The 25,471-nt window shown below is 55.2% G+C and overlaps 2 long non-coding RNA genes across 3 annotated transcripts in view; one reads left to right on the top strand and one right to left on the bottom strand.

Annotated features, from left to right (window-relative positions):
• The first annotated feature begins 2,006 nt into the window (after positions 1 to 2,006).
• On the top strand, positions 2,007 to 2,807 carry LOC125960712 (uncharacterized). 2 transcript variants are annotated; one of them, XR_007470656.1, is made up of 3 exons: positions 2,007 to 2,172; positions 2,263 to 2,347; positions 2,676 to 2,807. It is a non-coding gene; the product is annotated as an uncharacterized LOC125960712 (long non-coding RNA). The 2 variants fall into 2 exon arrangements; XR_007470655.1 differs by having other exon boundaries at positions 2,323 to 2,347.
• LOC117196249 (uncharacterized) overlaps positions 2,700 to 25,471 on the bottom strand; it is a 35,795-nt gene continuing 13,023 nt past the window's right edge. Inside the window, exon 2 of the long non-coding RNA XR_004476324.2 lies at positions 2,700 to 7,914. This is a non-coding gene — a long non-coding RNA (uncharacterized LOC117196249). The remainder of the gene's footprint in view (positions 7,915 to 25,471) is intronic.

The following is a 25,471-nucleotide window of genomic DNA, read 5'->3' on the forward strand; positions in this document are numbered from 1 at the left end:
CGGTGCCTGCCTGGCCGACACCACCCAGTGAGCTCCGCACACTGGCTTCCGAGCGCCCGTCCTTCCGCCCCACGCCCCCCGGAGACCGTCCACTCTGCCCAGAGCCCACCCTCTGGCCGGTGGTGACCGGCTCCGCAGAGCAAGCTCGCCTCATCCCCGCAGGCCCCAGGCCCGTCCTGGCTGGCACCTAGGTCCAGCCGGGGATGGGGAGAGTGCCCATCCGCTCCCCGAAGGGCTCAGATGAAAGTACTCAGTCTCTATAGAAAACGAGCACAAGTGTCTGCACTGTGCCTGGGACAACGGCGTCAGGCAACGAGCCGCCCTTCCCAAGGAGACTCGTCAGGGGAAGTGTCCTGGGGGGACACAGGCTGCAGCCCTGGGAAGGAACGCTCCCCCAGTTAGTAAAGCGGCTCGAGTTGGGAGGGGGTCCTTCCTGCTTGACAAGCGCTGAGGGCCCAGGGACTGCAGGGGTCTCCCTGTGATCTGGGCCCCGTCCCCGAGGCAGCCGTGCAGGGCAGCCCAGGCCACGAACCAGCAGCACCTCCACAAGAACCCCCCAGGGGGCCCATGTGGGTCCAGCTCTATTTGTTAGAGATGTGCAGTGCCAAGGACTCCAGTGCATTCGGTTCACTTAAGCAGAAAATGAAGCTCTTGTGACGAAGGGGCGCCGGGGGCAGTGAGGGAGTGTGACAACACCAGCAAACTCAGTCGTGTGGTCTGCACACGGCCTGGGCGAAGCAGGGCACTGAGTCTTTACCTCGGCCACTGAACGGCCAATTCTAGGTGACCAGCTGTGGAGTTTTATTTGTATAAAATACTTAGTGCCCTATAATTAAATTTTTTGATAATTAAAGATATAGCTTTAGTTACATAATTAACTATTAAATATGAAATAATTGGTATTAATTAACATGATTAACTAATTTGCATTTTCTATTTTTACTGTATAATTTTGAATATTTAGAAGAAATATATACTCTGAAGCAAAATAATTTTTAAAATATTTTGTTTCTTTATATTTAATTTTTTGATGTTTATTTTACGTATTCAGATTTGGACCTTATAAATGCAATTACATTTTTAATCCTAATTTAGATCACTAGTGTCAATAGAACATAAATGACGTGAAAATCTTGATTTTTAGCAACATAGTTTTTGCAAAATGTACAAAACTGTATGAATTTTGTACGCCTTTAGTTTGTATAATCCGGGCATTAACAGCCCGTGGACAGAACACCTGAGAGTGCACAACAGTCATTGAATCCAGTTGTCTTTGCTACTTTGCCAGTTTTCATCATATATGTTAAGTATGATCATTTTTGTGTGTGCATTTCTGGTTCTCCACGTGGAAAGACAGAAACGCTTTATCTGACAGCTGGTTGACCCAGTTTATGACTTTCCAGTCCTTACACACGTGCCACTCGGCCTCCGCTCTACTCTGGGCCCACACCCAGGGCAGCCTAGACATTGGAATAAATCTACTTGAAACTTTACTTTTCCTTCCTGGTATCATTCAGTAGCTTAAGAGTCCAAGGAGCCTCTCCCTCTCCAGCTGGAGGAGCCTGAGTCCTCTGGCCCGTGTCTGGGAAAGGGGGCCCTTGGTGGACAGGAAACTCTTTCTAAAGCTGGGGGGCGGAGGCCGGCTGGCAGCCGCGCTCACAGAGCTTGACTCACAACACCTCCCTGCGCTCCTTTCAAGGTTTGCGGAAATCGGGAGTCCGGGTGGACTGAGGCCCAGCGGAGGGTGAGGCTCCCCCAGACCTGGAGGAGGAGGGCCCTGAGCAGGTGGCCGGCAGCTGCGGCTCCAGTCCCCGCACTGCGGCCCCTGGTGCCCGGACAAGCCCCTGTGCCCTCGCCGCCAGTGTGTGCACGGCAAGGGCAAGGCTTACTTGCAGTTTCACAGTTTAGTTAGATAAGCCTCATTCTGATGGAGTCTGTACATGGAGATACAGAGGCGTATGAACCTGAAGCCTAAGTCAAATGCTTCGAAAAGATCCACAGAGAAAACTCCCCAACAGTTCACACCAGCACAGGCGTGGATGAGACAGCTGTAGACGATGGAGAAGGGAACAGTCACAAATGTAGATGATGGAGGGGGACAGTCACAAATGTAGATGATGGAGGGGGACAGTCACAAATGTAGATGATGGAGGGGGACAGTCACAAATGTAGGTGATGGAGAGGGGACAGTCACAGCTGTAGATGATGGAGGGGGGACAGCCACAAATGTAGATGATGGAGGGGGGACAGTCACAGCTGTAGATGATGGAGGGGGGACAGTCACAAATGTAGATGATGGAGGGGGGACAGTCACAGCTGTAGATGATGGAGGGGGACAGTCACAAATGTAGATGATGGAGGGGGGACAGTCACAAATGTAGATGATGGAGGGGGACAGTCACAAATGTAGATGATGGAGGGGGACAGTCACAAATGTAGGTGATGGAGAGGGGACAGTCACAGCTGTAGATGATGGAGGGGGAACAGCCACAAATGTAGATGATGGAGGGGGGACAGTCACAGCTGTAGATGATGGAGGGGGGACAGTCACAAATGTAGGTGATGGAGAGGGGACAGTCACAGCTGTAGATGATGGAGGGGGGACAGTCACAGCTGTAGATGATGGAGGGGGGACAGTCACAAATGTAGATGATGGAGGGGGGACAGTCACAAAGCTGAGTCGTCTGCACGGCGGCAGCTTTTGCTCCACCCGGGTCCACCTGACCACATTCAAACGACTCCATCTCACCATAAAATGGTCGGATTAAACGGATGGTTGGACGCGGAAATGGCTCAGCGGGTGGGAGGACAGATGGTCGGATGCAGTGATGAGCTGGTAAATGTTTGACAACCTGCTCTCTGAAGAGAAGGGAGGCCTGATGGATAGCGTTCGCCGGAGTGCGTGGTGTCAGGGAACCCGTCACGGCCAGCTTCACGCCCGAGCGTGAGGTCTCTGGGCGAAGAGCTGTATGAGATGCACACGGTGCGCGCGGTCCGCCTGGCGAGCGGGGCAGCCGCTGCAGCCCCCGCCAGTCACAGAAGTGACGGCCGCAGACGTGGATGCACGTTCTTGGGGAGACCCCTTCGCGGCTGCAGGGAAAGGCTGCGGGAAGCCGCTGAAGGAAACCATGGCCCGGCCACATCAGAGCCGCCGGCTCTCCAGTGTCATGTCTCAGCAGGGTCGCAGCTGCCCTCCCGCCAGCGCCTCGTGTTCGGTGAGGACCCCAGGCCGTCTTGACCAGGCACTTTATCCACTCACCCTCGGTCACTCACTAAAGTCCTCCCGTCACCAGGCACCTTTCTTCCAGAACCTCCTGTGTCACCCCTCCCTCCGGCCTGACTTAGACAGCGTCAGGCCCGCCGCCGGAGTCTGAGAACCTGGAGATGCCACGTAGCACCGACGAGGCCACTTTGTAAGTGAGGTTGAGACTTGGAAGCTGTTTGTTTTCTGTTTTTTTTTTTTCTCTTGGCTCACTGGGAGCTGTTCTTGATTCCCAGAGATAAGCGGTATGAAAGCGAAACACAGACTTCAGAAATGTCCAGAACTTTTCTGGGAAAAAACCTGGGCTCTGTTTGCTTTCCTTTTCTTCTTAAAGGAATTTGAAAGAGGAAGAAGGTGCCGCAGGCGCAGGTCTGGCCGGTGGGAGCAGCGAAGAGGGGGGCGTCTGTCTCGGCCGCCCTTCTCCCTGCGTGGGTCTGGAAAGTCTGTGACAGGCCGGGGGAGCCGGCCAAGGGGTGGAGGCCTACGGGGGGCCTCGGGTCCCTCAGCAGCCCAGGCCTTTTGGTGGCAACGGCGCACACGAGGCTGAGCCGCACAGGGAGGCCCTGGAACCCGAAGTCTGCACGTCTGTGGCCCCGAGATAAATGGAGCGGCGGGTCTGGCTGGGACTTGCGGTGGCCAAACGCAAGGCGTGTTGTATACAAGAGGCTGGATCTCACAGTCCTGTCTTCAGATTCCCCCTCGCTGTGATCAATAACGTGTCATATGTAACTAAGACAAACGCCGCATAATGGCCCCGTGTTTATGAAGTCAATATATGGCTTGTAGGGAATTCCTTGGCGTTGTTTGTACGCCGTATAAATATTTTAAGATTGTGCCAGTAACAGGAGTTTCTGTGTATATTACACAGAGTTCTCTTTTATCCGGTTTGGAGAAGTCGGTCCAAGGAGCGGATGCATATTGTCCAAACAAACATTTGTTTCCTCCTCCAGCCGACTGGGTGGACTGCCGTCCCCCCGCTCCCCGGGGAGACGGGCGGCCCCAGCGTCTGTTCACCGGTGGGGAGCCACTGGGCCGGGATCCTGTGGTGTGTGTGTGGTGTGTCTCGTGGTGCGTGGTACTCTCTGCTATGAATGGAACATCTGTGGATGGAATTTCAATTAACAATGAAAAACTTTCAGCCGCCCTCGAGTCCAGCTCCCGGTGCCCGTGTGCTGGTGAAGTCCTACGACCATCTCACAAGGCACACTTCAGCCGCTGAAAGGGGAACGTAAGGCTGACGTCAAGCTTCCCAGATACAAGGAGGAGACGGTCCACGTGCCCGTGAGCCCATCCTGGCCCCTCCTTCTCCAGGCTCGCCGTGCCAGGCGAGGCCTCCCCACGTGTTGGGCTCCTTGGGACACGCTCCTTCCGGAAGCGCTGGGAAAGGCAGGTGCTGGCTGCAAACCCAGACCTGTCATGTCGTTCAAGGGACTGGAATCAGCTTCCAAAGGAAGCCTGGGTCTGGAGCAGGTGGAACCAGCCCAGGAGGAAAAGCAGCCCGGCGGGTCTGTGGACCCCCCGCTGGGCAGCACGAGCACCAGGGGGTCCAGCAGCCGCGCTGAGCTGTTCACACGCTGGCAGGGGCGGGGGGCCCGGGTGGGGTGAGATGGGGAGAGGCAGGGTCTGGCCTTCGGCGGAGGGAGGTGTGAGGAGGCCCCAGGGGAGGAAGAGGGTGGGTGGGTGCGTGGAGGACAGGGGCGTGGAGTCCCTGGGAAAAGGCTGCAGAGGACAGAGGCTGGGAGCAGCCCCCAGGCCCTGTGAGAGCGGCCCACACCCTGGGCTCTGTGGGCGCAGACGGCTCCTCCGCCAGCGTCCTCCCCGGAGGCCCTCGGGGGAGCCTCGCTGCCCTAAGACGCAACATCTCCATTTCCACGCGGCCCGAGAGGCAGCCAGTCTTCATCCTGTTAGAACAGGCATGATTTAGGACATAACCGAGAGCCACCTGGGACCAAACAAACGACAGGGCTGAGAGTCAGCATCGCAGTGCAAAAGAGGGTGGCTGCAACCCGCACTCCTCAACCAGAGATTTGGAAAGAGCTCCCCAAGGTCACGTGCCTGAGCTCCGTCCCCTGGAATGAGCTCACACACCTTGGAGCCCCCCCAAGTGTAGACGCGTTTCCTGAACTTCAGCCCCATTTCTTCCGTCCTATCCCAGACAACACCTCTTCCTGCCTCCAGCGCATTGACTGGATGGAAATGGGCTGAAAAGAGCAGGGCCGCCTGAGGCGGCTGGACCCAGACGGCAGATGCTGGGCCCTCGCCATCACCCGCCCGGGCCGCGCCCCCGAGCCCCGTGCCCTCTCACAGGTGAACAGAAGGCAGGGACAGGAGGCAGAGAGCACGCGTCACCCCGAAAGAGAAGCAGATGAGACACGTCAGGCCGGGGACACTCCACCCCTCGCGTGTTCACCCTCGCAGGCTGGGGTCCCTCGTGGGCAGGGCGCTGGCTTTCCTCTAGGACAGGGCCTGGCACCCACTTGCACCATGAACAGGGCAGAGCACGTGCGTGTGGCCCGTCAGCCTGGCCTCAGAGTCGGGCGGTTGTGACAGAGGCTGTAGGTCCGTGAAGCCTGAAATACTGACCATCTGGACATTTGCGGGAAAGCCATGCACAGCCACTGTGTTCCTGTGGTTTAGAGAGGGGACCTCTAGTCCCTGGGACGCAGCCAGACGGCGCCTGACCACATGGCCCCAGACTTTCTTCCTGAGCCCGTCCTGGTCCCACACCCAGCGGAGAAGGGCGTGTGCGGGCTGAGACCCCCTGGACGCAGGCCCTGGGCAGCCGCAGCTGCCTCCTCGTCGGCCGGGTTCTGTTCCACCGGTGTCGTCGGTCTGCTCGAGCTTTTCCCCAGGAGCACCTGCACGCATTTCCTGATGCTCAGCCCTCCAGGCAATTGGCTCGTCCGTCGCAACTTGGGCCCCGCTCACCCTCTGTGATCAGGGAGGGTGTCTGCTGCTCAGACAGCGGACGGGAGCTGAGAGGTGGTGGACCCCTCTGTCCACTTGCACACAGTAGGCACTTAATAAATGCCTGGTGCTCAAAAAAAAACCCTGCTCCAGCCTCTGCGGTGGGCAGAGTGCCCCCTGGCAGGTGGCAAATCCTAGCTTGCGCCCTGAGGCTCAAACAGCCAGGAGGCACCAGGCTGGAGCGCAGAAGCACCTGCTCAGGTACCGGCCTCTCAGCGGAAAACCAGGTGAGCACAGGTGTGACTAGACGCAGGCATCCGGGACCCCTCCTGACTCAGCAAAACCACACCCCTCCTTCCCTCCCCTGGGGCGGCCCCCACCCACTCCCTGGTGCTCCCCTGGTGCCGTCACCCCACCTCCACCCGGAAAGGCCGATCTGGACCCTGGGGATCCTGGGTCAGATTCCTGGAGGCCCTTCATGCCAGAGAGCTTCTCTACGCCAGGCCTCCGCCCACCGTCCTGCTCGCTGATTAAACCTCCAAGTCCAGCCGTCGTGAGCGACCTGGGCCCTTCCAGGCGGACCTGTCACCCTGGAAGCTTCTGCACTAGAGCTGACTCTCCCTGGCTGTGGGAGGGTGCAGGGAAAGCGAGCCATGGCGGCTGTGAGACCCTAACTCTACGGGTTTCCTGTGAAGCCAGGCGCCACGGGGCACTGGGCACAGGGTACCTGCCCCTCTGCTCCATGTAAGGCTGGGCGTGTGTGCCTGTGCGTGCACGTGTGTCAGTGCACTGTGCGTGTGAACGCACATGTGAGTGTGTGTGCCCCACATGTGCACGCGCGGTGCACACGTTTGCATGTTGGTGCACATGTGCACGCGTATGGACTGTGTCAGTGCCGCCTGTACAGATGGAGCCACAGTGCTCCTGGAGCCAATGCAGAGAAAGGAAAGTGAGGCCAGGCGAGGAGAAGGGCTGCAGCCTGCGGGGCGGCTACTCACAGACCAAACACCCCAGCGGCCTTTGGCTCCAGCCCAGGGATGCCCTGGGCCGTGGGGGAGTGAGGGCTGTGCTGGAGCATCGGAGGCCCTGGGATGGACGGGCAGGAGGACGGCCCTGCTCACAGCACGTGGTGTGCAGGACCCCCTCCCAGCAGCCCACCTCAGGGCCTCCCGGTGCACACGTGGGAAGGGTCAACACTCGCTCACGTGTGGCGCCGAGGCCAGGGCACCGGCGGGGACAGCTGGGTGTGTCTTCAGGCCACACAGCCTCTTGGCTCCGTGACCTTGGGCAATGCTGGCAGTTGGGATGTGCAGCCTTTCCAGGCTTTCTGCAAGGACGAGATGAGACGTCCAGCAAGTCGCAGTGCCCACGTGCAGGGCCAGCAGGACCAGCCCCCCTGTCTCCTCTGCTCCTCCCGGGGCCCCGCCTCCCACCGTCCGCACAGATGCGTACTCACACCTGCATGCATCTTCACGCTCGCACACTGTCGGTCACACCCTCTGAAGACAGGCCACCCGGCATCCGGTAGGAAAGCAGACCGTGTGAGTCCTGCGGCCACACTGGCCTGGAGCCCAGGCACCACAGCCTTTTCTCAGGTCCCTGAGCTGCAGGGGCGAAGCCAGCAGTGCAGATGTGGGCCCAGACCCAGGCCCTTCGATGGTCCTTCCAGCATCTGGAACCATCCACTGTGTCTCCCTTCAGATCTGCCAGATTGGCTGGAGTCGGAGCTGCCCCTGCTTGAGGTTCTGAGTAACAAAATGCAAACCGGGGTGATGCAGACACGGAACTCCCTGAGGACCATCCGCCGAGGGGAGAACCAGATGTAAGACGTGCATCTCAGGAAGATTCTTAAACATTTAATGTCATAGAGCCTTCTGAGATGGTGATGAAAAACGGAAGACCCCATCCCTGGAAACTTGGAATTATTCCTCTACCAAACATTAATTTATATTTTTATATTAAACATTAATTTATATTTTTAAATACTTCAATTATTATTATTAATGTAATTATGTATACCCTGCTGCACAATATCAATGTTAATATGCAATTTTAGGCGTCAATGCAATTTAGAGGAAAACCAAGTTCACAGATTGGATGTTTAGACCACGGGGGAGGTGAGTGTTTTTTTTAACAAACTCTGGAGTTATTCTCCAAGTCATGCAGAAAAGTAGGCTCCTGAAGGATTAGACTTTGGAACAATCTCCTCAGGGTTGAGCAGCGGAGTGAACGATTGTGTTGGGGAAGATCTATCCATGGCTGTTTTAACAGGCGGGTGAGCCGGTAGCGCCAGCTGTGCTCTTGCCTCCCCTTCACCCCTGCCTAATCTGCACGGGAGCCCCGTGGGGAGGGGCTCGCGGGGAATCCCACAGGAGGGGATGCGGCCCTGCGCCTCTTCTGAGGCATCGTTAGGCGGGTGAGCAGCTATGGGCCCCACCCTCCCAGTCTCCCCAGCTCAGCACGGCACCTGGATGGAGCATCTTATGCTCCAGGCTCTTACCCAGCAGCTCCCTCCCTCCACGGCACCCCGATCGGGACGTGCCCCCAGGCAGACGTAGTGGCAGCACAGACAGGCGCGAGGACAGCACTGTGGCCACGGCCGTTTGCCCTCGCGTCAGCCCCGCACGTGCAGCCACCACCCTGCACTCGGGCCTCTCCCGAGCTGCACATCCCCTCAACTGTCTCCGTGCACGTCGGGGGCAAAAGGGGCGCCACTCACTGCTACCTGCTCCCGGAGACAAGGGTTTGAGTTGTGTTGTGATTTACATGGAGCCGTCCTCCTGGTGGAGGCCAAGATAACCACTTCTGAAGACCTTGCCTCTGACGGTGACAACTGCACACAGAAGTGGTCACAGGCCGGCCTCCACCCAGCCTGGCCAGTATCTGGACCATGTGGGTCTTAAATTAACACCGATTCTCCACAGCACAGCCTATCCCCATGGTGAGGATAGAGAGTAGACACGCCTAGTGACCCTACAGCAATGCCACCCGGCCACAAGGGGCTGCGTTCACATTCATTCATTTGCTTCAAAGCACGTGTGAGTCTGGCCCAACGTGACGATGAGGATGGTCCCAGAGTACAGCCCACCCGCCGACACCAAGCAGTGCTCAGACCCCAGCGCCGCGCGCGTGCGCTTGAACAGCCCTGCGCGCCGCAATTATCTGCTTACGGACCCGGGTTTCCCTGGGACGGCGGCTCCCTGGGGAAGCGGCCTGCCGTGCCACGCTGAGTGTCAGGACACGCCACCTGGGAGGCGACAGGAGCAGGCTCCCAAGGGACCTGGGCGTGGGGACCCGGGTGAGCCCTGCCGGACGAGGTCTGGGGAGCTCTGTGAACCGCTCCGAGACCCCCGTGAAATGTGCATGTGCACACACGTGCCCACATACCTGCGCACATGCACACGTGTACCATGTGCCCACGCGCACACACACACGACTGGGTGTGCATGGCAGGAGCCATTTCTATAGGCAGCCCCCCGTGGGCACCCCTGCCAAGGGCCTCTCGTCCTGGGGGAGAGACCCAGCGGTCAGTCCTGGAAGAGTGCCGTGTGAGCCAGGAAGCCTCCGCCCTCCTCCAGGGGAACCAGGGCAGCAAGTGGCTTCTCTCAGATCCAGGGGCCGGCGTCCCCGCACCGGTGACCGAGGACAGAAGGCCCTTCTGGGAAGTGGCCTCGTTCCTGCTACACCAGGGAGGGCGGGGCACAGAGTTTACTCCCGGTTTCTCCTCCTCAGCTGCAAGACCTTTGCTAGAAGTGTCCTGGAGTCGACCTGACAGGAGAGGGCTTCCAGGGGATCAGGGGCCGCACGGAGGGGCAGCCCGTGCCAGGATCGGGGACGGGTGGGGGGCGCAGGAGGGAGAGTAGAGGCTCCCGCGGGGCGAGGTGTGTGCGCAGGACGGGCTGCCAGGGTGCCAGGGCGTTTGGGTGGCACGCCCCCGAAGCTCTTGGCACCACGGGGCACCCTTGGACAGAGGACACCTCGTGGGAGATGCACAGCCCCAGGGAGGAGGAACGGCTCTTCCGTGGAGGAAACGTGAAAACACCTGTGCGAGGAGCCTGGGCCAGTTGGAAACCGGTCGCATCAGGGACCCATTTTTACTTAAGACGCGCAGAGCCATGGAGACCTTCTCCGTTCCATCCAGTACCCGCGGCAGGTTGAATAGCAGCCCCTGTGGCCCGCACAAGTCCACGTCCTGTCCCCAGAACCTACGTCCGTTACACGGCGAAGAGGACTTTGCACGTGGGATCAAGGGATGGATCTGGAGACAGGAGATTATCCGGGCTTAGCTGTTGGGCCCTTAGAGAGGGACGCAGGAGGGGCCCAGCCAGGCAGCGCCGGGGGCCCCTGGCAGCTGGGGCAGCAAGGCCATCGCTCTCACCTCCAGAAGCAGCCCTGCCACCGCCCGGCTGTGAGCCCAGTGAGGCCGATTTCGGGCGTCCAGGACTGTAAGAGTACATTTGTGCTGTTTCAAGCCACTACGTTAACAGCATCAACAAGGAACTAATACAAACACCTTAGTGCTTTATTTTAATGAACAGGAAAAAAATTTTTTTGAAAATCTGTAATAACTTTCATAGGTTCACACTCTAGACCTCTCACACTACTTTTTCCATAAGATTTTATGTCTTTCAACTACAAATTTCCTATCACGAAGGTTCACAGAAACTTGACTCCTAGACTCAGGGAAGAACTTCTTTGTTAACCATCTTCAGTCTCTTTTCTTTTATCCAAGAGGTAAACCTGTTTTCAGGGGGTCCCACTTCTTCCCCACGAAGGGGGCTGGTGTTGGTAAAGCAAAGCCGCAGCGGCATTGTTGGGCGAACAGGTGGCTTGACTTGTTTACGCTCTACACGTGGCAAACTCGGGGCCCAAAAGCCCTGGGGCAGAATTCTGCACACGCTTCCCGTCTTGGCCCCAGTATGAGCTCTTCTGCATGACAGAGGCAGAGGGGGATTCAGGTCTGCTATATGCTTCTCCACCCTGACTCACTCCGTTTCCCTGCACCCGGGGCAGGGATGGAGCTGGAATACTTACAAACGGCCCAATGATGTTGCCCGTTGCGCACCCCTGCTACCTCTCCCGAGCCAGCCTGCCCGCCACCTCCCAGGGGCATGTATCCTGGAGGACAGGCCACACGCTCAGGCTTCCAGGTGTCGGTCACTCCACTTGCGGCGTCTGCCGATGGCTGCAAGGCCGGCTGCGATGGAAACACCAACGCATGCTCCCTCGAGGTGGGATGGGCTTAGGCTGGCAGGGGAAGAGGGTGGGTTCAGAGCTGGACACTAAGTTTGCAATGCCTTGTGGTCTCTAAGTAGAGATATCCAGTACTCTTAAATAAGCCATATCTCAAGAGAGATCGGGGGCAAAAATGCAGACTTTGGGCCATCAGAATATGGTTCTCCATTACAACTGCAGGAACGAGTGGGAGAAGGTGCAGTTATGAGGGAAGGTGGTCGGTGACGGAACAGGGGGGCTCCAACATTCGGGCACATGAAGAGAAGAGCATTAGAACAACAGAGAGGGTGGCGTCAGGGGAAACGGAAAAGGAGAGGCTCTCGGGAGAGAGAAGGGGGATGGAGACCCAGGGGCCCCCGCTGGATTCGGCAACGAGGGTGCGTCGTAGCAGCCTGGCTAGAGCAACGGCGGTGTGCTAGCCAGGTGGAGGAGGGCTGAGGGGAGAGCACAGAACGGAGGAGACTTCGGCCGTCCCGTGACTTAGAGGGACGGGAGAAGAGACGGGATTTAATGCCTCTGTTTGCAGATAGAGGGACCCAAGCAACATGCCACTTGCAGCAACATGGGTGGACCTAGAGATTGTCATACTCAGTGAGGTAAGTCTGACAGAGAAAGACAAATATCATATGATATCACTTATACGTAGAATCTAAAAAATGATATAAAAGAACTTATTTACAAAACAGAAACAGACGCACACGCAGAAAACAAACTTATGGTTACCAAAGGGGATGGGTGGGAGGGATAAGTTAGGAGCTTGGGATTAACAGATACACATGCTGTGTATAGAGTAGATAAGCAACAAGGACCTACTGTACAGCACAGGGAACTCTACTCAATATCTTGTAATAACCTATAATGGAAGAGAATATAAAAAAAGATTATGTATTTTTACACATACGTATAACTGAATCACTTTGCTGTACACCTGAAACTAATACATTTTAAATCGACTATATTTTCAGTAAAAAAAATTTTTTAATGTGCCCACCAAGACCTTTGCGGGGAACACAGCTGAAGCCAGCAGAGGAGAACGCTGCAGAGCTCACCAGCTTCTCGGTCTACTGTGAGGTCTGGACAGTCTTAAGAAGGTTTGAAAAGCAATGAGCTTACTGTCGCCCTACACCCTCAGTTTGTGGTCCCCAGCGTCCCCTGCCCACCACTCACGTGACCCCACTTCCCCACGGGCCCAGACGCGGCCCTGAGCGTGGTCACGTGACGCGACCGGTGCTACAGGAAGGACATCCCGGCAGGCAGACCGCCCCCCAACGCGGCAAGGCTGCAGACCTGTGCGGGGGCCGAGGGCTCTCTCTGCCTTAACCCGGAACCCAGACCTTCCCGGCCCCGATCCTACAACTTACAGCAGCTGGGCTGCGTTTGAGTTTGCATTTGCGGAGGTTTGCAAAGGAAAAGGAGCAGAGAAGGGGTAGTGACAGTGGGCAGAAGAGGAGTGACGCTAGGGTAGAAGGGTCAGGATGGAGACTGTGCTCCACGACGAATGTGTGTACCAAGCTCAGCTGTGCCTTTTTATGCCCGAGCTCAATAGGCCGCAGTGCGCGTGGCCATCGCGGAGCTGCTGAGGTGGAGGCCCGAGCGAGCCCGTGGGTCTGGGGGTGCAGCTGCTGCTGGTAGATTTGTTACCCTTGACAAAGTGACATCGCAGCGCCCTCGGGGCAGGAGAGCGGGCTTTCCTCCAGGCAAAGGCCTGTGGGGCTTAGCGCGCAGCCGGGCAGCCCTGTTCTCAGACTGGCTGAAAGCGTCGGTGCTGGGAACAGCTCAACTCTCCCTGAGCTCAGACAGCAGAGGGAGATGCTGCAGGGAGATGCTGCAGGGAGATGTCAAACAGTCAGTTCTGCAAAGACCGGCGCTCAGGCCAAGCTCCTGTGTCAAAGATGGAATTCTCTGTACAACGTGAGTCAAGGCAACTTACACCCGTTAACGACGACCTGCTGAGTGTATGTCTCCCTGTCCGGCCTTCAACAAGACACACGAAGACGGCCTCGTCTTGCAGGAAGTAGGAAGAGAACTGACGCGGCTTCTCCTGTCTCCAGGTGGTCTGTGCTCCACGCCAACCCGCCCTCCGTCAGCTCCGCTTCTGAGATGAGGGGCCCGTCAGGGGCAGGATGACAGGGCACAGCCCCACCGTATGCCAAGGGCAATGCCGAGGGCAATGCCAAGGTGGCAGCCATTCGGAAGTGGAACTCATGGTGCTAATCCTTTGATTTTCACTGTCCACCAGAACTTCCTTTGATCATGGAAACGTGCTGCAGTCTGCGCCGTCCAATCCGGTGGCACGTGGCTACCGAGACTGAGGAGATGAATTTTACATTTCATTTCATTTTAATTAACTTAAATGGCACACGTGACTCATGCTACCACACGGGACAGCAGAGGCAGTCGCCGGAGCTCTTGTTTTATTTACAGACTATCAGGTCCGAAATGTATTTGATGGAGTCTGAAGGTGACAGGGAAAGTGCATTAACCTAGCTAGAACCTTTAACAAAGACGAAGTGCAGTGGCGAGCCCTTGTGTTATTAAGTCTGTATTTTAAACTGTGCTTTATCTGGGACAACACTCCTGAAAATCTCAGTCTTTTGCTTGGCTGCCTCCAGAATTCTGAAGACAGAGAACTCCCAAGGCGTGCCGTGCAGTGCCAGCACCCAGAGGAAAACGTCTCCTAATTACTCCTAATGAACAGCTGTTGCGAGTGAACCTGGTCAGCTGTTTGTGTTCATCACGGACACTTTACAGGTGACGGGCAGAGGGTCAGGCTCCAGAGGGGAAACCACACCACGGGGGTCTCTGCCCCAGACGATGGATCAGGGGCTGGAAGGGACCCGGCAAGGTCATTAGGTCGTTAGCTCCCAGCTGATCAAGACCGTGTACCAGTTATCTGTTGCCGCGTAACAAATTCCCCCAAACGTAGCAGCTCATACCACAAATACTTACTATCCCACATGATTAATGGAAGTCTGGGAGTGGTTCTGTCAGGCGGGTCTGGTTCTCGTGAGGCTGTAGTCACCCGAAGGCTTGACAGCGCCCAGGACCCAGGACCCACTTCCGAGATGGCGCACAGCCATGGCCGGTGGCAGGAGGTCACAGCCCTGACCACGTGGCCTCTCCCCAGGGTGACAGGGAATCCCCACAAAGTGGCAGGAGACGTCCCTGGGAGCAAGAGATGCAGGTGAGAGCAAGCGGGAGGCCAGGGTGGCCTCTGTGACACAGCTGGGAAGTCCTGCAGCATCACTTCTGCACGTTCTGCTGGCCACACAGACCAACACGGTACAACACGGAGGGTGTGAGCACAGGGGACAGGCTCACTGGTGTGACCTCGACACTTCACCCTAACTTCTCATATCCATCCTGGCTGCTGATTTCAACTTCGTTTTAAACTCCATCCAAGTTTAGGTAACACATCATCTCCTTTCAAAATAAGAGACGGAGTTCCCGTCCATGAAGAAAGCCCTCGTGGCCTCCCAAACCTCACCCTGCTCAGTCATCACCCCATTTCCTCAGGAGCCACCCCTCCCGCTGTCCATCTGCCGCCCACGGGCCGTGGACGCACCCGCTCCGTGAGGAGACGGGGCGCTAGGGGTAAGGCAGCGCCAGCGACGCCGAGGAAGAGACCAAACCGCGGTGCCGTGTGCACCAAGTGTTTGCTTATTCAGCACTTATTCACCGAGCCCTGCTCTGTTCCGGGTGGCATGTGGTGCCCCAGGATTCAGGGTGAGTAGTGGTGCTTCAAAGAACCCAGCCTCACCCCAGGTTTACCTGACAACGTCACAGTGTATAGATTTTCCTCCCTGAGATCTGAATCAACTCTTTTAATTTCCTATCTATGGTGTTATTTATTTTTTAAAAAGCAAGCAAAACAATACTCCAAAGCACACTGCAAAGCCAAAGGATGTGAGGGTGTTTCTCATGGATTTGGTCAAAAGCAATCTGGAATCCCTACAGGCGGCCTTTATGACCATGTTTACAATCTTTACCGAATCTCAGGCTTGAAGAGCAGGCCAGGCATGTACCACAGGGACGCTGCAGGGAGCAAGGAGGAAAAGCACGCCAGCAGTTTGCACAGCTCCGTCTGAGCGTCTGCCCCGCGGTGCAAACCACTAAACATCTTAAAAATAACTTTATTTAAAGAACCCGTATGGACTTTTGAGCCCATGACATAAACAGACCACAGGGGGATTTTCCCTCATCTCCATTTCTCCCCATCTCACCCATGTGCTCCGGGAATGTTTAAGTTAATCACTAATTTTCGTTGTTCACAGCAGAACCCAGCAGAGAGTTCAGGAAAGGAGCCCCCTCCTCCCTCCTGAGCCTGCAGCTTCAAACCCAGCTGGATCTGGGAACCAGCGCGAACCTCGCACTCCCATGTGGACTTGCCGTGCAGACGTAGGTGACGATCCCCAAAGGTCCCTCTCAGGGGCTTCCTCGCTCTGACACTGCCGCAGTGACCCAGAAGCCCAGGTGAGGCCCCCGCATTCTCACAAGTAGACACTTGAAGGGGTGCCTCTGACCATCTCTAGGCCACAGGTTTGGATCAATTAGGAAAGGAATAGGTTCTTTATCACTCAGTCACTCCCCCCAGAAAACCATCTGAGAGATGCCCAGAATTGGAGGATGCTCAAAGGTGCCCAGATGAACCACACAGAACTCCCGCTACCCACGGGTACTCACTCTGGACACAGGCTTGGGTGAGGTCGGCCGTAAGTCAAGAAATCTCTTCAGGAGCTGGACGGGACTGTGTCTTCAGACAGCGTCTTTCAGGAGCCGGTTCGGCACACCTGCCTCTAGGTGAGGCAGAGTAAGACCTGCTGCCTGTCTTTCTACATAAGCCTTTACAGGGATGTCACTGATTCTCCTACATGTCACCTTTGGCTGGCTTCTCTCCCACCAGCAGAGTTCAGTCGTTGGGACTGAGACCAAGGAGCTGCAAAGCCTCAAACATTTACTACCTGGTGTTGCAGAGAAAGTGCGCTGACCCTGCTCTGGGTCACCACGTGACAGATCATTAACTAGGCCGCACCAACACCAGACACGGATTTATTAAGCTTCTCATTGCAGGTGCCTGGCCCGGGGGTCGACAGAGGTTCACAGTCACCTGCTGCCTGACAGCTGTGAGCTGCAGAGCCGGGAAGTGCAGCCAGGTCCGGGGCGGGACGGTGCCGCAGGGCGCCAGGCGGGAAAGGCCGGCCGCAGCTCCCTGGGCCACGGGCGGTGGTGGGGACCCCGGCCCTGACTCCCTGGGGAGCTCGGCCTCCTCCTCAGGGTCCCTGGCTTCAGATCTGACTTACACGTCACCCTCCTCGGGCTTTTTCTCCTCTGGGTTTATCTTTCCTTCTCATGTAAATTATACTTGTTGAGCTCCTACTGTGCGCTGCACACACAATAGGACAGTGGAGAGCACTCTCTGCAGCGTCACAGGGTAGAGCATCGGCTCCACACTTCTAACCAAGTTGACCAGTCAGAGCAGTTTTCCACCCAACCCTGTGCTCTGTCAGCCGGGGAGCCAGGGGGACGTTGTGGGTTCCTCTCTACACAAGCCTCAGAGGTTATGGGACGCCCCCCAAACCCCTCATGTCATCATAAACACCTCTGTGACCACACTTCTTAAACGGAATTGTGCACTCGTTCTCACCCCGCTGTATGGGGCCATTCCTTCCAGCCGCACGGCTTACCTCACCCGTCCACTCAGGCAGGGCTTCCGCAGTGTCCACGACGTGTGGACACTGTGCTGGCCGTCTTGGAGCACACAGACCTGCTCACAGGACCTAGAGTCCTGCTGTTCAGACAGTGCCCGGGACCCGGCATCACCAGGAGTTTCTGGGTAGAAGCAGAACCTGTCCCACTTCACGCACATTGAGTCCGTCTCATTTTGACAGGATTCCCAGGTGACTCGTTGTCCATTAGAGTTGAGAGATGCTGCTCTAGGGAAGAGCTCACACACATTAACACAAAGGAAAGTGTGATCAAGGCCTCAGCTGGAGATGCCACGGGGGATGGTGACGGGGACAGTCGCTGAACTCTCCGTGCACTGATTTTGTACAGATACGGTCTTACCTGACCTTTTCTAGACCTTCATCAGGAGAGGATGTGACTGACGGATGAGACTGAGGCCTTGCGAGCTGGGTGTGTGTGCAGTCCACTCAGCTGGTCCTTGCGCAGCGCAGATTAGACCCAGGTTTGCCTGAACCGGAGCCCGTGAGCGTCTGCCCCCACAGACGCCCTGCCCCCTTCTCAGCTCCTGAGCCGCCTTACGGGCTGGGGCCGCCACAGACCTCCCTCTAAGGCATTGGCCGAATTTTCTGCTGACCAGTCGGCCAGTCTCTACTCATTTTCTCCCAGAAATGTCCACCCAGACCCTCTGGCCCCCAAGGCCCTGGAGGTCACTTGAGCCACAGCGATGGGTGCGTTTTCACATCCTCAGCCATGCAACCCCAGAAAAGGTGGGGTCAGGAGGGCCGAAGAGCCGGAGAAAAGAGAAGAGGCGCGGAGACGTTCGGACAGAGCCACTGGGTACACTGTACATGTCAGCGCATGCTCCCTCTCTGCAAATTCACTGCATTTGTGTTTTAAGAATGTTCCACCCAGGAATGCCAGTGTATATTTTGAATAAAGAATAGAATTAGCTCAAGTCAAGCCATGCGGTTTTCTATTATTTATGTAAACACTGAATCTCAAGCGATATCTCACTTTTACTTTCACTGAACTTAAAAGTCTTATATTAACAGGAATTAACAACTGCCTAGGATTCCGAATGGGTCATCTTCTTAAACCTTAACTATGTTAACTATCCCTTCACTATCTTAATTTCAACACCGAGGAGAAAAAAAATGCAAAAGAGACGTTCAAACAGCCTTCCAACTTCAGCAGAAATTCAGACACTGACCCGTGTCCTTCTGATGACGCTGCTCGTGCCAGGCTGGGAGCTCCGGTCCCTCTGAGCTGTTGGCCGGAGCAGCTGTCTGCCTGCTCGGGCGGCAGAGCGGGGGCAGCTCCCAAATACACAAAACTGCTTGGGGGATCGAGTGAGAGAGGGGCCTGCGCCGGCCCGCTCAGCAGGGTCCCATTCCTGGGTGGGCAGGTGCCGCTGGAGAAGAGCCTGGTTCAGGGACAAAATGCACGTGGCACGCCCCTCGGGGGACCGCGCCACGCCCCCAGGGGACCACGTCACGCCCTGGGGAGGAGCCTCTGCGCCAGGACAGCTCCTCCCCCGCAGGCCCTGCAGCCCCGGGTCCTTATGGCGCCGACGCACAGACAGCGCGGTGCGTGCGGAGAGCGAGGCCTGCGTGGCTGAAACGCCCCGGGGTACCAGCGACACGCTCAGCGGCAGGGCTGCCAGGACCCATCAATCTGCACGAGCAGGAGTTATTGTTCATTTCGCCATCACCACACCCTAAATCTGTGGGCTCTTTAATGCATGTGCAAATATTTTCCAGAAAACTAGTTTTTATTTGCATATTAAAACTTTCCCTTTGTGCTTTGTCTCCAATAAGTTCCAAAACGTATATTTGCATAATGTGATATTTCTTGCTTTCTCTCTTTGACTTACACCTAGTCAACCCTCCCCCTAGTTGGTACCACAAACACGTGATTCGAGTATTGTCTTCTCTTGCTTTCGTTGTTCTGTTTCAGCTGATTTGTTCATAGTAATAAATACAAATGTCATTTTATTCCTGCTTGATATAAACTTTAAAGGGTAAAACTTTCATTTCTCTTGATGGAAAACGTCAGCCCAAAGTGGAAGCCAAACCACAAAATGTTTCCCTTTTCACAGCAGCGGGTTTCTCTTGTGGCAGCTACAGCAGGACAGTGTGAATGAACGTGGACCTGGGCCAGGAAGGAGCCCTGGGGCCACGGCCATGGGGAGGACACAGGAGTGGGCCCAGAGCAAAGCTCCTCTGACCACAAAGTTCTCTCGAAGAGTCAGCTTCCCGGTGCCCTTTAAACAATTCCGATGCAATCACCCAATTATGCTCGCTTTTAGCTATACATCGGCTGAGTAAAGGGAGGGGCATGACTGGTGACTCTTCTCATAAGAACCGTGGTGGTTACACATGCGCAGCATTTGGCCACACCAACCCAGACCTACCCTTAACGCATGAAGCCCAGATGCTGTGCGCACGGTAAAGGCATCGCTATAGACTCCCGACTGTTCAGCTAGAATTAAACCTCTCACTGATGGATGTCCACTCCCGGTCCTAGGACGCAGCTTCTGGTCTCACATTTGTTGATCGCCCACTACACGTGAGGCAATTCACAGGCCACACCTAGGCTTTCTTCACAGCTAATCTTCTTCTCGGAAAAAAATCTCAAAAGTCAGAAACTGAGTAGTCACTACTGTTAATTTATACCCACTGGATAATAGCTGTAATAACAGACAATAATGTAACCATTCAAGGGAGAGGACAGTCACCCTGGGCTCACAAGGTCACCAACAGTTTCACAAGGAGACGGACCTGGGCAGAGGGTCTGGGTGCAGCTCTGGAGGTCAGTGGGCAGAGTCCACACGTGGAAGGAGTAGCCACGAAGGAGCAGCTGGAAGGGTCCACACCCCAGGGAGGCGTGTGGAGACCGGCCAGCCCAGAGCAGGGGAAATAAAGCCCTTTCCCACAAACGCACGTCTTGTTTACCAGAGCCCAGCGTAATCACCCTTGGGTTTTAATTCAGGACAATTCAATGATCAGCTATTGAGTAATACGCCCGATTGTCTCCATTGCACTGATTAATCTCTAATGAAACAGAATAAGTAGGTGGGACGTGTCCAGGTATTCCAAGCCTGACAACTGTGGATTCTAGACAGTAGTAGTTCAGGAAAACAGTCAAGGATATGGGGAAAAGCCTTGTCCTCAAGAGAGCCCGTCCTTCCGGGGGTGGGGGGCTCTCCTGGGCCTCCTGAGGGCAGGGCAGGGTTCTCACCAGTGGTCGCCTGCTACTCGTATTGAAGGCCCAATAAATCAGCTGATCGATTGATTCCACTTGAAACACCCCACCTTGCCTAACACTCTGTAAACACCCAGGACCCCTTCAGCAGCGCTCCCTGAGGAGCCCCTTCCTTCCAAATTTCCAAAAGACCAAGGGACGCCTGAAGGAACGATGGTCTCTCTGGAGACCGGCCTCTGAAGACGAAGGGGCTGTGAGGGATTCAAGTCCGGATCCAGATTCCACGCTCTGTTCGCTGGGCTGGACTCACTGAACCCTGCGGGCACTTCCCTCCCCTGAAGCCACCGGGCTCGAGGGGCCTCTGCTTAGTCCAGGCTTTGCCTCCTCATGATCTTTATTGACTGCAGAAAAGGAACAAATTCCGTAGCCTGAGGCTGTCTGAAGGTGACAAGTGAGTGGTGGGGAAATAGCCTCACTGGCTGGGTCCTCATGCTTCCGTGCTGACAGCAGTGCAGCCGCTTCCGGAAGGCTCAGCCCTGGTGTAGTGGGGGGCAGGTCCTCATGGAAGCGTCTTCTGTGAGCACAGAGTTGGCAGACTGATAAATTTAGGCTGAGCATTTAGAAGAGAGACCCTGCAGCAAACTGAAATACGGCTGGCAGGTGGAACCCAGGTCTGGCGCCCTATACGAGCACTCCCAGGTGACACGTGTGCGTTGCCTGTCATCTGACCCACGAAACACAGCACAGGTAGCCCTGGGCTGTAGCTAGGTGACATTTCCTGTCCAGGACCAGACAAAAGAGCAGGTGTCCTGGCTCGTGAGAGAAGACGCCCCAGGTCTCCAGGAAACAGGACCCTCTAGAGTGTGCAACCCCACTCCAGCCCGGCTGTGTGTGTCACTCCAGCACGTGTGCTTGCGCTCCGGGACGGCTTTCGGTGAGGGCTGCATCCTCGTGGAGGGGCCGGACCGCCAGGCCACTTGCCTGTGCAGCCACGTGTGCCACGAGCAGCGAATATTCCTAAGCCAGTGCCCGTGGTCGGGGGGCGTCCTGGGATGGAGGCAGGTCAGCCACCCCAGCCCCGTGGATGACGTCCCAGACTGGCGTGTTCCCAGAGCGGAGTCAGAGTGACCAGGGAGGGAAGAACCCGGGTCCCTGCCGGAACACAGCGCACAGACATCCGCCCTGAGTGTCCTGTCTCATCCAAGAAGGAAGAAGGTCGAAAAGTTCAGGCAAAATTAGTGGCAGATACATTTTTAGGAGGTATTTTCTGTAGCTCCAAAGCTGTGCCCAAATCTAACACAGACCCTCAGGCCCTAAAGAGTCGAATGATTTCGAGTTGCCCCGGACGCTTCCCGGGGGAAGAGCAATATTCTAACCGGAGGGGGTGCTCGCTGCCTGGATACCTTCCTACCAGAAAGTCACACTTCGGGCGCGGGCTTTCCCATGGAAGCGGAAAAGCGGCAAAGAGCTAACTTCAGGGAACCGTCATCGCTGAAGCTGTCATGCGTCAGACAGATTTCAGGGAAAGCAGATTGTAGTGAAGACACATTTCAAACATGGAGACGATGAAATAGGCTGCGTGCCTTCCTTCAAGAACCAGGACGTCGCCCAGGAAATGCTGTGTGTGTGATGCAGAGGGCTACCCCAGACTCACGACATGGGAATCAGATCAAGCCCCAGTTAACCGTGACAGGTTGTAAAAGAACGAGCTAATCCACTTGGACAGGAGAGAGAAATGATACGTAGAACCTGGAACGAGGCGAAGAAGATGATTAGTATGTGCAGGTGACATGATTTGTGTGGAAAACCTTTTGATGACAGGCAGGTGCGGGCACGGAGCGCCACGTAATTGATGAACAGAACCGACAGGTGACGTGGGCGGCCAGTGCTGGGATGTTGGAGAACAGCCTAGGGGGCAGGAGTGGGTGGGGGGAGGAGGGCTCAGGGCAGGCAGCACCAACCCCAGGCCTGCTGCCCAGCACACAGGGACGCTGCCCCCTATGGGGTTTCCAGCAGGGGCGGAGCCTGGACTGATTCCCAGGTTTCAAGGGTCCTTTCGGGTCCAAACGGGCTGAAGGACCAGTGAAGGGTCCCAGCTATCCCGTGGCTGTGATCGTGCTAGGAGGGGCGGGCAGCCCCAGCCCTGGGGTCGGTGGGGTGGAGGCCCACGGGGGAGCCCTGGGGAGGGGGGCACTGCCCCTTCCTGCTCGGCTTCCCTCCTGCCCCAGCAGCTCCAGACCCCAGCCCCATCCTGGAGCCTGGGCGTTGCTCCGCGGCACAGGCAGGGCTTGAAGAGGGGTCTGAGGAACCCCCCGGGAGGCCTTCTCCACCACCTTCTGTGTCCCACTTCCTCTTCCCGCCACTCCTCCCTTGCAAGCCTCTGGGTCCCCCATCCTGCCACGCCTGTCACAGCCGCCCCGTCGCCGAGGCAAGGCTGCTGCAAGAGCCCTGTCCGGGTCTCCTTTCCACGTCAGGCGATTTAGACACGAAACTCCCCAGGTACCTATCTATCTCAAGCCCCCCCACCAAGGGACCTTTCCAGGAAAAGGCGGCCCATTTGGTGAGAGGGCTCGCGGTCGCCCACGGATTCCGAGAGGGTTCCTGCCCAGGTTTCGGGAGCACCCTGCACACGGTGAGCCCACAGGCCCCTCTGGCAGCCCTGGCATTTAATCAACTAGTTGCAGTGCACCGACAGGAGTGCACAGAGCCTGGTGTTCAGAGCGCACTCTTCCCTTCCAATTCATTTACCATGAGCCCACGAGGACGGTGATGCGCCCCCCGAGGGGATGGGGCTGTAATTGGTCCCTCCTTCTGCCAGTGTGGCTCTGAACCCCAGAGCGTGTCCTGGACACAACTGACACTCAGGAGCCGTGCGCTTCGCCCAGACGCACCCCCAAAGACTTCACCAAAAAGCTATTAGAATAAGTAAATTCAGTAATGTTGCAGGATACAAAATTGATAAACAGAAATCTGTTGTGTTTCTATACACTGATGAACTATCAGAAACAGAAATTAAGAAAACAATCCCATTTACAGCTGCATCAAAAAGAATAAATGGTCTAAGAATAAATATAACCAAGGAAGTAAACGACCTGTTCTCAGAAAACTATAAGACATAGACGAAAGAACTGAAGACAACACAAGCAAATGGAAAGATATTCTGTGCTCATGGATTGGAAGAATTAATATTGTTAAAATGAGCATACTTTCCAAGGCAATCTATAGATTCAATGCAATCCAATCAAAATAACAATGGCATTTTTCACAGAACTAGAAAAAATAATTCTAAAATTTGTATAGAACCACAAAAGACCCCAAAGTGCCAAAACCATTTGTGAAAGAAAAACAAAAATAGAGGCATCATGCTCCCTGGTTTCAAACTATACTACAAAGCTATAGTAACCAAAACAGTAAGGTACTGGCACAAAAACAGACACATAGGTCAATGGAACAGAATAGGAGCCCAGAAATAAACCCATGCACCTACGGTCAATTAATCTGCAACAAAGGAGACAAGAACATACAGTGGGGGAAAGACAGTTTCTTCAACAAATGCTGTTGGGAAAATTGAACAGCTACATGCAAAAGAATCAAAATGGACCACCTCCTCACAAAGATAAACTCAAAATGGACTAAAGATTTAAATGTAAGACTTGAAACCATAAAAATCCTAGAAGAACACACAGGCAGGATGCTCTTTGACATGGGGCTTAGCAATATTGTTTTAGGCTGTGCCTCCCCAGGCAAGAGGAAAGACGTTGCAAATGGTGCATCCAGTAACGGGTCAGCGTCCAAATGGTGCATCCAGTAACGGGTCAGCGTCCAAATGGTGCATCCAGTAACGGGTCAGCGTCCAAATGGTGCATCCAGTAACGGGTCAGCGTCCAAATGGTGCATCCAGTAACGGGTCAGCGTCCAAATGGTGCATCCAGTAACGGGTCAGCGTCCAAATGGTGCATCCAGTAACGGGTCAGCGTCCAAATGGTGCATCCAGTAACGGGTCAGCGCCCAAATGGTGCATCCAGTAACGGGTCAGCGCCCAAATGGTGCATCCAGTAACGGGTCAGCGTCCAAATGGTGCATCCAGTAACGGGTCAGCGTCCAAATGGTGCATCCAGTAACGGGTCAGCGTCCAAATGGTGCATCCAGTAACGGGTCAGCGTCCAAATGGTGCGTCCAGTAACGGGTCAGCGTCCAAATGGTGCGTCCAGTAACGGGTCAGCGTCCAAATGGTGCGTCCAGTAACGGGTCAGCGTCCAAATGGTGCATCCAGTAACGGGTCAGCGTCCAAATGATGCGTCCAATAACGGGTCAGCGTCCAAATGATGCGTCCAATAACGGGTCAGCGTCCAAATGATGCATCCAATAACGGGTCAGCGTCCAAATGATGCATCCAATAACGGGTTAGTGGGTTAATGGTGCATCCAATAACGGGTCAGCGCCCAAACTACGCAAGGAGCCCATATGCCTCATCGAAGAAACAAAGAGTCCAATTAAAAACTGGGCAGAAGACCTGAATAGACATTTTCCAAAGAAGACAAAGAGATGGCCAACAGGCACATGAAAAGATGCTCAACATGACTAGTCATCAGAGAATTGGGGATCAAAACCACAGTGAGATGTCACCTCACAGCAGTCAGAAAGGTTATCGTCTGAAAGACACCAAATAACAAGTGTTGTTGAGGGTGTGGAGAAAAGGGAGCCCTCGTGCACTGTCGGTGGGAATGTAAACTGCTGCAGCCACTGTGGAGAACAGTATGGAGGTTCCTCAAAAAACTAAAACTAGAACCACCATATTACTCAGCAATTCCACTTCTGGGCATTCTTACAAAGAAAACAAAAACACTAATTTGAAAAGATATAAGTACCCCTATGGTCACTGCAGCATTATTTACAATAGCCAAGATACAGAAGCAGCCCAAGTGACCATCACAGATGAATGGATAAAGAAGATGTGGTACACACATGCAATGGAATATTACTCAGCCATAAAAGAAGAATGAAATCTTGTCATTTGTGACAACATGGATGAATCTAGAGGGCATCATGCTAAGTGAGATTAGTCAGGCATTGCGAGCAAACACTGTATGACTCACTTATACGCGGAATCTTAAAAAAAAGAACAAACATAACAAACAGAAACAGAGTCATAGATACAGAGAACAAACAGGTGGTTGC

This window comes from Orcinus orca, chromosome 12, assembly GCF_937001465.1.
Source record: "Orcinus orca chromosome 12, mOrcOrc1.1, whole genome shotgun sequence".
Lineage (NCBI taxonomy): Eukaryota > Metazoa > Chordata > Mammalia > Artiodactyla > Delphinidae > Orcinus > Orcinus orca.